Here is a 12715-nt window from a genome sequence, read left to right on the forward strand (position 1 = left end):
GAAGGCCAAGATGATGATTGGGCTGAAGGCCAAGCTCTACCACAAGCAGTGGCATGCTGAGAAGATACAGGTGAAGAAGACATGAGTAACGGCCGCACAGCGAGGGAGGGAGGAGTCAGAGCTGGGCTGGGCTCTCACACTGGCACTGCGACCACCCCCCTCCCTCCCTTCTGCGCCTTCCTGCCATGAGTAGTTAATAATAACGCTGGTAGTACAAGCTAAGATACGCAGAACTAGCAGTAGGGATTACTGAAATGCAACCGTGACAAAAACACACAAATCTGAGCACTGAGCTGATCCTCCAGAATAAGCTACCATATCAAGCTTAGTTAAAGAAAAGCATTTTTCTGCAGAACTTTCTCTAGTGTTCAGGACTTGAAATCAAAAATATTTACAGCATTGATCTACTGTTAATGAACTTTATCTCTTACCCTGTGCTGTTTCTGTTGTTTTCCAAGCGTAGCCAGTTATTTTCTCAGCTACTTGTAAGGTATTGAGCTAATTATAGGCTGGGAAGGGGGAGCTGTTTTGTTTTTGCTTTTTGAAAACAGCCTCAAAGGTAACAGACTAGACTACTCTAGTGCCTTTACAGACGCACCCCACACTCCAAAACTGAAGTTCTGCTATCACATCTCACGAGAGTAGCAGGTTTTGGTTAAGAGAAGGCAGCTATTAACCCTCAAAGCGCTTGGCTTTGAGAGTTACTGTGCTCGTTTTAAGCCATTCAGTAATTTCTTAGCAAATATTACGAACCTCTGTCTTGAAAGAAACAGGCAGGCTTTCCATGCACTCTGAATAGTCTTTCAGAATTGTTATATTAAGTGAGATCACTGGTTTCCCATGAAAAATACTTGAAGTTAATCTTTCAGTATAAACATGTACTATGATTTGTTAACAAATGCATCTCTTCAAAATAAGCTCTGAGTATGCACGGGTTTAAGGTGAAAGGACAGTTTTTCATACCTTTCATCTACAAAAGTACTTTTTTCTGCTCTCAATACCGAGTGGGATTTTAAAAAGTCTTTCTTTTCTTGCAGCCTTAAAATGCACAAAAAGAGAAACACAAAGGAAAAGAATGATGAGAAAACACCTAAAGGAGCCGTACCAGCATATCTGCTGGACAGAGAGGGCCAGTCCCAAGCTAAAGTTCTCTAACATGATCAAACAGAAGAAAAAAGAAAAAGCTGTAAGTAACTGTATTAATAAATTTGGATACTTACTGTTGCTTCTGCTGATGACCACTTTGAATTGTTGATGCTCAGGTGATTCACTGCCTGCAAGCAAAGTCTAAATATTGATATTGTACAAAACTTAAATTGTTTAGCCATTTAGGATAAAGGAAGCATGTGAAATATCATATCATAAAGCAACTAAACACTAAGACACCTAAACACTAAAGCAACTTTGCTTTAGTGAAATTGTATTTTATTCTTTGTCCCTTTCCATTTACTAGTGCTAAGTGTATATAAGACTACTGTCTTTTCCCCCCCACCCCCCTCCTTCTCTCCAGGAGAAATGGGAGGTTCCTGTGCCAAAAGTCCATGCACAAGGAGAACAGAAGTTTTAAAAGTGATCCATACAGGAAAGAGAAAGAAGGAGGCCTGGAAGAGAATGGTTACAAAAGTTTGCTTTGTTGGAGATGGCTTTACTAGGAAACCTCCTAAATATGAGTGATTCATTCGACCAATGGTAATGTTCTTGAGACTTAAAGAATGTTTAAGAAATTGTTTACTTACTGCTCTGTATTCCAGGGGCAAGGAGACTTCATTTTACTATAACACACCTGGTTAAACTAATAATTTAGAATATTCTTCTTAGTATGTTTGAAGAAATCTGAACTTGAAATAGCTTGGGGGCAGGGGTGTTCCCCTGCAGCCATAACCCTCTCTCTGCACTGAAATCTCTCTTTGCTTATTGGCATCAGCTGAGCTCTGACTGTCTGGGAGTGCCCAGGAGAGGTTAGACTGTCCAGGACAGCATCTCTTGCTATAAACAGCTACTCCTGTTTCCACACAGGAAATGACAAAAGCAGTCGTTGCCCATTGGGCTATTCTCCATTCCTAGTTTGACACTTATTGTACACAGAGGCCTTTGGTAGAATTTTACTGACACAGAGAGGGTTATGGTAAAGCCTCCTTTGCAAAACACCTCCAGGTCACTAGACAAAAAGTGCTGTTAGAGATGGGTGTTTGATATGGTTTGTGAAAGAGTTTTCAGATTTACAAGAAGAAAGTCTCAAGTCTGAAAACCAGTAAGACTGTAAAATGCTTTACCATTAAGTCCTGATTTCTTAATGGACAGAATCCATCTGGGGTAGCTAGCATTCTTCTTGCACTACTATTAAAAATTGGTATCCTGAAAATATACATAGTTTTATCTCACCTTGTCATCGATCAGGTTTTAACAAATCTAGTATTGTGTCACAGGTAACACTTCATATTCTAAGCTTTTGTTATTTCTACTGTCTTAAAATGCATGAAGCTGAGTACATAATACAAAAACATTTAAATTAATCATGAGAGTTTAAGTACTAACTTGTCCCAATGTTCCTTATGAAATAGGGCTTACGTTTCAAGCAGGCACATATGACACATCCTGAACTTAAAGCTACTTTTTGCCTACCTATCCTTGGTGTAAAGAAGAATCCTTCTTCTCCTTTATATACAGCACTGGGTGTAATTACCAAAGGCACCGTCATTGAGGTGAACGTGAGCGAGCTTGGCCTCGTGACTCAGGGAGGCAAAGTAATCTGGGGTAAATAGCCAAGCTAGCTGTACTGCAGAGCGGGTTTTAAAATTCTAACAGTACAGGCAGAGATTTAAGCTGCATCCTATAAATTGTCAGCATTGATCCATTCTTAAATATTAGTTTGGGGCTGTAGTGGAAGCAACCATTTGCCAGCTATAGAAATGCAAGCTGCAAATTTTAATCTTTAGGCTTTTGCTTCACATTTTCAACATCAACGGCGGAAAGGAATAGGTCTGTCAGAAAGGACCTCCGGGTAGCGCTAAGTCTGACGGAAAGGACTAGGTCTGAAGGAAAGGGCCTCCGGGTAGCACTAAGTCCGACGGAAAGGACTAGGTCTGAAGGAAAGGACCTCCGGGTAGCGCTAAAGTCTGACGGAAAGGACTAGGTCTGAAGGAAAGGACCACTGAAATCTCACTGGTGAGTACTATGGGACAGTGGGGAACAAAAGGGGTGACGACCCCGATATGGACATCCAGGGAGGGCAGCAAAGGGAAGCCAAAAGAGGGTGCTGGGAAAAAGGTATGACGACCTCGACTTATACCTATATAGTCCCTTGGGAAGACTTTTGAGGGTTTGGGATAACTTATGCATTCCCCCAGAAATAATTAAGGAACTAATGATAAAATATTGTTGTTTTGTTTGGCCAGAATATAAGTTACCAGGGGGATTTAGGTGGCCCCCTGTAGGGTCGGACGACGATCCTAGTCTTTGTCAGGTTTTGTGCCAGTATCTCAGTGATACTGAGAAGGGTCTCATTGGGAAAGAATGTGTGTCAATATGGCTAAGGGCAACATCTAGAGGAATCTATGTAACAAAAGAGAGAGGCAATCTGCTGAGGGGTTGGAGTTGATGGCTGGATTGGGAATGTCAATTGATATTGGGGGGGATGATAAAGAAGTTAGCACTACTGTAACTTTATGCAAAGTGTCTGATAAAGCTAGGCTGAAGTGAACTCAGAAGTGTAGGCAGTTCCAGGAAAATGATAAAACAGCAATTGACATGGACAGTCCTCCTGCAAGGATACACCAAGGCACCGGTCCTATTTGGACAAGCCTTGCAGAAAATACTGAAGGAATTTATCCCAACCCCAGGAGCCAGGTTATTGCAGTATGACTTGCCCCTATCAGGTGAACAAGAGAGGGTGGTGAAGGAAACTGCTGTGAAGTTACTCAATTTCTTGGCCCAAAAAGGGTTTAGGGTGTCGGGAAAAAAAAAATATATATATATATATATATGTATATTATATATATTTGGGGCATATTTTGGCTGGGGGTTTAACCCAAAACAGCCCCAATGTTGTGGTATGGACATGAGAAGGAGAACAGAGCTTTAGAAAATTAAAAGATAAATTGACCAAGGCTCCGGCCTTAGCTCTTCTGGACACAGAGAAAGAATTTGAATTATATGTGGATGTCAAACAGAGCCATGGCAAGGGAATTTTAGCGCAAAAGCATGGAGGCATGCGAATACCAATAGCTTATTTTTCTAAAATGTTAGACCCAGTGGCTAAGGGATGGCCTTATTGTCTGCAAAATTGCGCAGATACGGCCCTAATGGTAACTGAGGTCTGAAAACTGACCACAGGGGGATCCCATGTTGTCAAGATCCCATACCTGGTCAGGGCCTTGCTACCTGAAGGGGCTTCTGAATGGATGACGAGATTTAAAATTAAGAAGCGAGGGAGGGTTTAACCCAGCTTCTTGCCTGACTGGCCCCAAGGGAGAAGCACGGAGGGTGGCGGATCTCCAGACTCGACCTAGGGAAGATTTGAGAGATATTCCTTGGCCAGATGGGGACAATGTGTTTATTGATGGATCTTCAAGAGTAATAGAAGGGAAACGGGCTACAGGATATGTTATCATTAAGGGGAGGGAGCTGCTAGAAAGAGGAAAGCTGCCGTCTACCTGGTCAGCCCAAACCGCAGAACTGTATTCTCTAATAAGAGCCTGTGAATTACATCAAGGCAAGCTATTGAATATCTTTACAGATTTTAAATATTCATATGGGGTGGCACATATGTTTGGAAAACTGTGGGAAGAAAGAGGTTTATTAACTTGCTGAGGAAAGGCATTGGTGCATAAGGAGCTCAAAAAGCAGCACTCCTACCAGAAGTATCTAAGATCCTCCCTCTCCCACCGGTAGTCCAGCCATTACCAGAAAAGATGTCTTTTCCACCAGAAGAATTAAGTATCTTCTGGTAATAGTATGTCAGTTGACGGGATGGCCCAAGGCATTTCCAACTGCCTCAGCAACAACTGGATCTGTAATTAAGGTGTTCTTAGAACAAATAATTCCAAGATATGGGTTGGTAGAGGCAATAGATTCAGACAGAGGCATTCATTTTACAGGAAAGGTCCTTCAAGGTGTCATGACTGCCCTAGGGATTCGATGGGACTCGCATACCCCTTGGCATCCTCAGAGTTCTGGTAGAGTGGAAAGGATGAATGGGAACATTAAAAAGCATCTTTTGAAATTGGTGTTAGAAACTAAGATGCCGTGGACACGACTTCAGGCAAAAGTTCCTTCAGTCCCTTCTGGCCACCCTGTCCGGACTGCGCGGCCGGGCTGAGGAGGGGGGCGGCGGCATCAGCGAGGTGGGCGGCTCCCCCGTCTCTCCCTCCCTCCCTCCACCTCCCAGGCAGGACAAGCAAGCCAGCACCAGTGGGAAGCGCGCGCACCATCATGTCAAAAAAAAGACAAATTGTCTCCGAGTGCAGGGTATTCCAAGAAAAGTGGATTTCTGATTATTTTTTCACGGAGTACAAAGAAAGAGCTGTTTGTCTGATATGCCAGAATTCAGTGTCTGTGTTCAAGGAATACAATTTGCGTCGACGCTACGAAACTCAACATAAAGATAAATATGATTCTTTGGTCGGACAAGTGAGAAACGATAAAATATTAAGACTGAAACATGGATTGACAACTCAACAAAATACTTCTGTGAAGCAAAAGCAGCTCAATATATCACCGTTTCGAACAGAACAAGCTATCAAGTTGCCAAGCTCATAGCGCGCACTTGCAGAGCATTCATAGAGGGAGAGTTTGTTAAAGAATGCCTTCTTTCTGTTGCCAGAGATGTGTCCAGAGAAGGCAGATTTCTTTAGTGCAGTGAGTTTTTCAGGACCTACAATTACACGAAGGATTGAAGAAATGGGGGAAAATTTGAATCTGCAGTTGCAAAACTCCTCAAAAAAACGTTGCTATTTCTCGTTGGCACTCGACGAAAGCAATGATGTTCATGATTCTGCACAACTTCTAATTTTCATTCGTGGGACAAATGATTCTTTCAAAGTCACAGAGGAGCTTGCTGCACTGAAAAGCATCAAAGGAACAACTACAGGAGAGGATATCTATGAGAAAGTTTGCCAAACTATGAATGATTTGGAGCTGGACTGGGGTAAACTATTCAGTGTGACAACTGATGGTGCTCCTAGCATGGTGGGGTCCATGAAAGGAGTGGTTGCATGCATTAACAAAGAGATGGACAAACGCAACCATTCACATCCAATAGCCATACACTGCATCATCCACCGACAAGCACTGTGTTGTAAATCACTGAAGCTGGACTCTGTCATGAAAATTGTAGTTTCTTGTGTTAACTTCATTAGAGCTCATGCACTAAACCACAGACAGTTTCAGGAATTTCTGTCTGAGCTAAATGTTGCCTATGAAGATATTCTGTACCACACAGAAGTCCGTTGGCTGAGTCGAGGGAGAGTTTTGAAACGATTTTATGACTTACTTCCACAGGTTTATGATTTTATGCTTTCTAAAAACAAAGAAGTACCAGAGCTCAAAGATGCAGAATGGAAATGGCACCTTGCGTTTCTGACAGATGTAACAGAGCTACTCAACAATTTCAATGTCCAACTTCAAGGAAAGGGGAAGCTCATCTGTGATATGTATTCACATGTGAAAGCATTTCAAGTCAAATTAGACCTGCTCATTAACCAAGTAAAGGAGGAAAACTTCTGCCATCTCCCCACAACTCAAAACCTGTCTGCAGAAAAAACAGCAGTTGCATTCCCAAACAAAACATGTATGGATGTACTAGAAATGTTGCAAAAGGAGTTTCAAATTAGATTTAAAGAGCTTCGTCTCCATGAACAGGACATACAGCTTTTCCGGAACCCATTTTCTGTTGACATTGAAACTGTTGATCCGATTTACCAAATGGAATTGGCCGAACTACAGACTTGTGACTCTCTGAAAGATGCATTCAAATCAAGCAGCCTTACTAATTTCTATGCATCTCTCCCCTCAGAGACATATCATCATCTCAGGAACTATGCACTCAAAATTGCAACCATCTTTGGCAGCACCTATGTCTGTGAGCAGACTTTTTCCCGAATGAAACATCTGAAATCTCCAATCAGATCCAGACTAACTGATGAACACTTGCATCACTTGCTACGACTAGCAGCGACAAATATGGAACCTAACATTGACCATCTCATTAGCCAAAAGCAGGCCCATAGTTCACATTGAAATATTATTTGTTTTTGTTGATTACAATTGTTCTTCATTTTAAATATTGCATTCTTTTTCCTGTTTTTTTGTGCACTACTACAAATAAAATATGTGCAGTGTGCATAGGAATTCGTTCATTTTTTTTTCCAAACTATAGTCCGGCCCCCAACAGTGTCTGAGGGACAGTGAACCGGCCCCCTGTTTAAAAAGTTTGAGGACCCCTGCACTAAGCCAAAGAAGGAGGTAGTCTGGCAGATAAAGCAGAATCACAGAATGGTTCCTGCCGGAAAGGACCTGTAGAGATTGTGTTAAGCAGAGCTTTAGGCTATACAGAGTCAACTAGAACAGGCTGCTGAGGACATGGTCCAGTCAGATGCTGAATATCTCCAACAATAGAGACTCCACAACCTCTGGGCAACTGGTTCCAGTTTAAATGGCGAGGGTGTTAAATAAATATATAAAGGGGACTTTTTCCTCAGATTCAAAAAAATGGAATTTCTTTTATTTCAATATATGCCCATTACCTCTTGTCCTGGCACAACTGGGAAGAATTTGCCTCCATCATCTTTCTATCCTCCCATCTGGTATGTATACACACAGCTTTTCTCTCCTCCCTCCTCCCCAAACCTTCACTTCTGTAGCTCTCGGCTGCCTCATAGGAGAAAGACCATTAAAGTGGCTGGAGGATTTGGGACCCTAATAGTATTTCCAGACTTGTAACTCTAGTCAAGAAGTCAAAAAAACACTTTTTGTACCAACTTTGTAATTTCTCTTGCACTTTGCAATAGAGGCATTGCTTTATTTTTAATATATTAAAAACAGAGCAAAAAAAGTTTTCTCCTCTTACTGAGTCTAGTCATAGAATCATAGAATCATAGAATGCTTAGGGTTGGAAGGGACCTCGAGAGGTCATCTAGTCCAACCCCCCTGCACACGCAGGGTCACCTAGAGCACGTGGCACAGCACTGCATCCAAGCAGGTTTTGAAGACCTCCATAGAAGGAGACTCCACAACCTCTCTGGGCAGCCTGTTCCAGTGCTCTGTCACCCTCACTGTTAAGAAATGTTTCCTTAAGTTCCTGTGGAACTTTGGGTGCTTCAGTTTGCGGCCATTTCCTCTAGTTCTGTCGGTGGCCACCACTGAAAAGAGACCAGCAACATCCTCCTCACTGCCTCCCTTGAGGTACTTGTAGACACTGATTAGATCCCCTCTCAGCCTTCTCTTTTCCAGGCTGAACAGGCCCAGCTCCCTCAGCCTCTCCTCATAGGGCAGATGTTCCAGGCCCCTGATCATCCTTGTGGCCCTGCTCTGGACTCTCTCCAGCAGCTCCACATCCCTCTTATACTGTGGAGCCCAGAACTGGACACAATACTCCAGATGTGGCCTCACCAGGGCTGAGTAGAGGGGCAGGATCACCTCCCTCGACCTGCTGGAGACGCTCTTCTTAATGCGCCCCAGGATCAAAGAGAGGCAGTCTGGTCCAGAGAGGCAGTCTGGTCCATGCTGCAAGGCTGCTCCCCCTAAAGAGAAAAGGAGCACCCGGAAGAAGCGGCAGGTGATCGTCGTGGGTGACTCCACACTACAGGGCACGGAGGCACCGATATGTAGACCAGACCCCTCATCCAGAGAGATCTAGTCTAGGACCATATGTTAAACTGATAAAATAATCTGTAACTTACCATGATTTTTTACTTGTTTGTGAATAAAAGATTTGAAGCTGAGAGGGTTGCAAGCAGCTAAGTCATTTGCTTGGAGAGAAAGCATTTTGTCAAGATAGGTGAGCCTGCATTTAAGGAGCTCCTGTTTAACCTGTTGCTGGGCATTATCAAACAACATGACCAGTGTTCAATTTTCTGTTGCACAGCTGGGTTCTCTCTTCCTACTCCAGAGCAGTGAAGTACGAGTACCTCAAAAACACCGCTACATCTGTTGTGTTGCAAATACATGATTTCTTGTTAGCTGAATAATAAAACATTTGCAATGAAAAATACATTCTTGCAATGTTTTGATAGAGCTGTGCAAAGCAAGACTTTCACAGTCTGTAACACCACATTGTGTGCTGCCTTAAAAAAAAAAAAAAAAAAAAAAAAGAAGTTCTGTAGGGAACGTATCACAGAATTTCTAATTGCCTCATCTATAACAATACAGACTGACTATACTGAACTGCCCCCCCCCTTTTTTTTTAACCAAATATGCAGGAATGTAAACTACAGATCACCAAACTGTAACATTCAGAATAACCTGTTCTTCTTAAAAAAAAACATCTGATGTATAAGCCAAGTGAAGTTCAACAGATTGCTTTAATTGGTTAAAAAAAAAAATCATTTAATAATTTCGAGACTTTAAAGCTCCTTGGTAGTAGATGGATTGTAAAATAGTGCTAAGTATGATAGCTATGCATTTTGCAATAGTGATGCAATTATAAAGATGCGTCCTGTATAGCAAAGAGGGCTCAAATACTAAAAAACGGGGGGGGGGGGGGGGGGAAAATCACAAAATATATGTTTAATTACTAGTTCAAATCATTTCAAAACCAGTCAAGACAATACGTTAAAAAAGAGGAAAGAGGAAAAAAAAAAAAACCTGAAATACACTGTAACAAGACTTAGTACAGTACTATAGAATAACAACACATCTTTCATAAGATTTATAAACAGCAAATTTATAACAGGGTATCACTACTTTAGAAAACATCTAACAGCACATTTATGAAAATAAATTTAGAAGTATATTTTCTTGGAAATAAATTTTTATAAAGGTCACTCAGAGCAGAGAAGCTGAAACTTAGGCCTATTAATTGCTACGTTTAACTTAGTAATGTTGATACCACTGCAAATGACCAATTTGCTTACTGACGTCTACAGAATGAAATGGTATAAAAAGAAACAACCTAAGCTCAGACATAATTTAAAATAAGTTAAAAGTACTTTTTGAAGACATGTACACATTTTCATGTAAAGGGCTATGAAGCATGAGAACAACAAACAAGAATTCTGCATGAAATGAAAAAGCGACCCCAAAAATTGGGAAAAGCAAAGCAACTTCTGTTAAAATTCAACAAGCAGCACAAGACAGACATTTGAACAAATGCTAGATTCAAATATAAAACTATTTACCATTGAAAAGCAAGGCTGAAATCACAAATTTACATTCTTTAAGCTCTATTCCTAGACTAAATAAAGCTCAAAAATAATGCTGCTTCCCTTATTTGTACACATGTAGTTCCAAAGCATGTTGTAATAATATTTGGTACAAAGTTGTAGAAAGTTGCTGTTTTAATTGATTGCTGGTAAGATCTTAAAAATTCTTTAACAATTCAATGGCAATAGGCCGGACAGTTAACAGAGGGGAAAAAAAATGTCTAAGCCTAAAAAACAAACAAACAAACAAACAAACAAACAAGAAAAACACACTCTTTTTTCCCCCCCAAGGTAAAACACTTGAGTCACCTCTTGCTTTAATATAACAGAAGGTACAGATTATTAAACTATGGTTCCAATGGGACAATCAGTACTGCGAGCAACACTGTGACTTCATGACAGTACTTGAGATTTGCCACTTAGTATTTACTCCAAGATGATCAATGACAAAGAAGTTATTACAGAAAATAAACTGTGCCCTGTAGTTCAAAGTACTGTTGCAATCACAGCTAGAACTGACTAGTTTTCCCAGACCACCTCAGGTATCAGAATTCCTAATCACACCTCGACTGCACCATTCTGTTCTTAATAATCAGGCCAACAGCTGCTGTCTTAGGTACCCTCGATTTACAGAAATTGCTACTCAAGAGTATGTTTAAATACTAAACTTAAATTCAGACATTTAACCCCCCCCTCTAACTCACTGACGTTAGATCAGAAATCTAGCTGAGCTCAGTGGAATCCAAGTCTGACTTAATCCAATAGCACTGCTGAAATATTTATGTATTCAACATGTATATCTTAAAAGTAAGTTATGTACTGAAATCAGTACAGACTTAGCTGTGAAAAGAGCGAGCCAAATGAGTGAACTGACCTTTGCTCATTAACACTGTTTTGCAATCTTAAAAAGGAAGGCAAGTGATATAAACATATGCACCAAAAATCCAGTTAGAAACAACTGAAATAACTGGGACTTTCATAAACAAAAGAATCCTTGAATTATTACAAGTACATACATTTTTATCAATTTAAGAATTCAACAGATTCATGCTTAGGAAAGCTTACTCTAACGAATCAAAGACGGGGTTGCAATATAGTTCATTCAACTCTCCATTTTAACTACCCTCACAAAGCCCATCTCCTAGCAATGCAATACAGGTTTTCTAGCCATCATGTTCTCACCTTTTTACAATAAATCTTAGAACTAGAAAGAGAAGCCGTATTATAGATGACAGAAATTGTCTCACATGCTTCATAGAAAACGTTTAGTTTCAGGAATGCTTAAGGTTCACTTGAATAGACTTATAAACAATTATGAAAGGTCTTGAACATTTAGCAAGGGTTCACGGCAGTACCTGTACATTCTAGGACATTACAACTAAGTGCAACACATCCAGAAACCAAATTTACCTCAGTGATTCTGCGTACCCTAAATCCAAAGCTTAGGCAATCCATAGTTCTAAAAACCCATTTTTTTTTTAAGTGTATCTGAACAAATTAAAAAGAAGCATGGTTCTGTTCATTTCAGCCAATTAAGTAAGAATGTATCTTATACAGTTAAAATATCTTATAAACACAGTTAAACTGTATAAGCATAAAAATCTAAGAACGGAATCTTGTATTTGCTTCACAGGGAGATAAAAATTAAGACAGCATTGCAATTATTCACGTGAACCTTGTACTTAGAAATCCTAAGCATCCATTTCCAGATACCTCTTTTCAAGACACTGTAGGAGACTGGGTTACTAACCTTATAAAAGATAAAGTAGGACAAATAGTTGTGTGATTTCCTGTCCTTATGAGCACTGATCTTCCTTATTCCTAGAACCACTGTTCTTTCTTATTCCTGAGTTTTTAACCCATTCTGAGAGGAGCTTCATTTATAAAAATAAACATATAGCAAATCAGAAAATAGCTTACGGCATATGTAGCAGTTTAAGTTAAATATATGTTTGCCAAAAGTACTTCTGAAGGGAAACATGCTTGAATAGCCTGATTTGATTTCTGCCTGTTTGCATATTGCAAAGCTTCGTTGCTGCTTTTAAGAAAGCAATAGGCTGGGAAGTTACCATCCCAGGAATTAAATCCAAGTTAGAAAAAGAAAGTGGGAGTCAGAAGTATTTGCTGCAATCTCCTGCTAACTTCTAAAGGCATAGGAGTTTGGCAAACAAGCATTTGCTGAAATCCCCACTAATATCCACACTAATGAATGTCACATCCACCTGCAATGCCAGAGCACACAGGAGTCACACATATGGCAAATACATTTTAATTACCCAAAGCACCAGCTAAGCATTTTGAAAACACAAAGCACCACTTCCATTCAGACCAGTGCTAGATCAAAAACTGCAAAATCC

The 12715-nt window shown here is 40.5% G+C and overlaps 1 pseudogene across 1 annotated transcript; it reads left to right on the plus strand.

Annotated features, from left to right (window-relative positions):
* Window positions 1-10: 10 nt before the first annotated feature.
* On the plus strand, window positions 11-2910 carry LOC104573239 (ribosome biogenesis protein NSA2 homolog; annotated as a pseudogene). Its single transcript, XR_015913831.1, has 4 exons — window positions 11-70; window positions 949-1186; window positions 1511-1689; window positions 2562-2910. The product of XR_015913831.1 is annotated as a ribosome biogenesis protein NSA2 homolog (transcript).
* The last annotated feature ends 9805 nt before the right edge of the window (window positions 2911-12715 follow it).

The sequence above is a fragment of the Tinamus guttatus genome, unplaced genomic scaffold, assembly GCF_059628265.1.
Source record: "Tinamus guttatus ecotype Peru unplaced genomic scaffold, ASM5962826v1 Tinamus_guttatus_pri_ptg000467l, whole genome shotgun sequence".
In the NCBI taxonomy this organism is placed as follows: Eukaryota; Metazoa; Chordata; class Aves; order Tinamiformes; family Tinamidae; genus Tinamus; species Tinamus guttatus.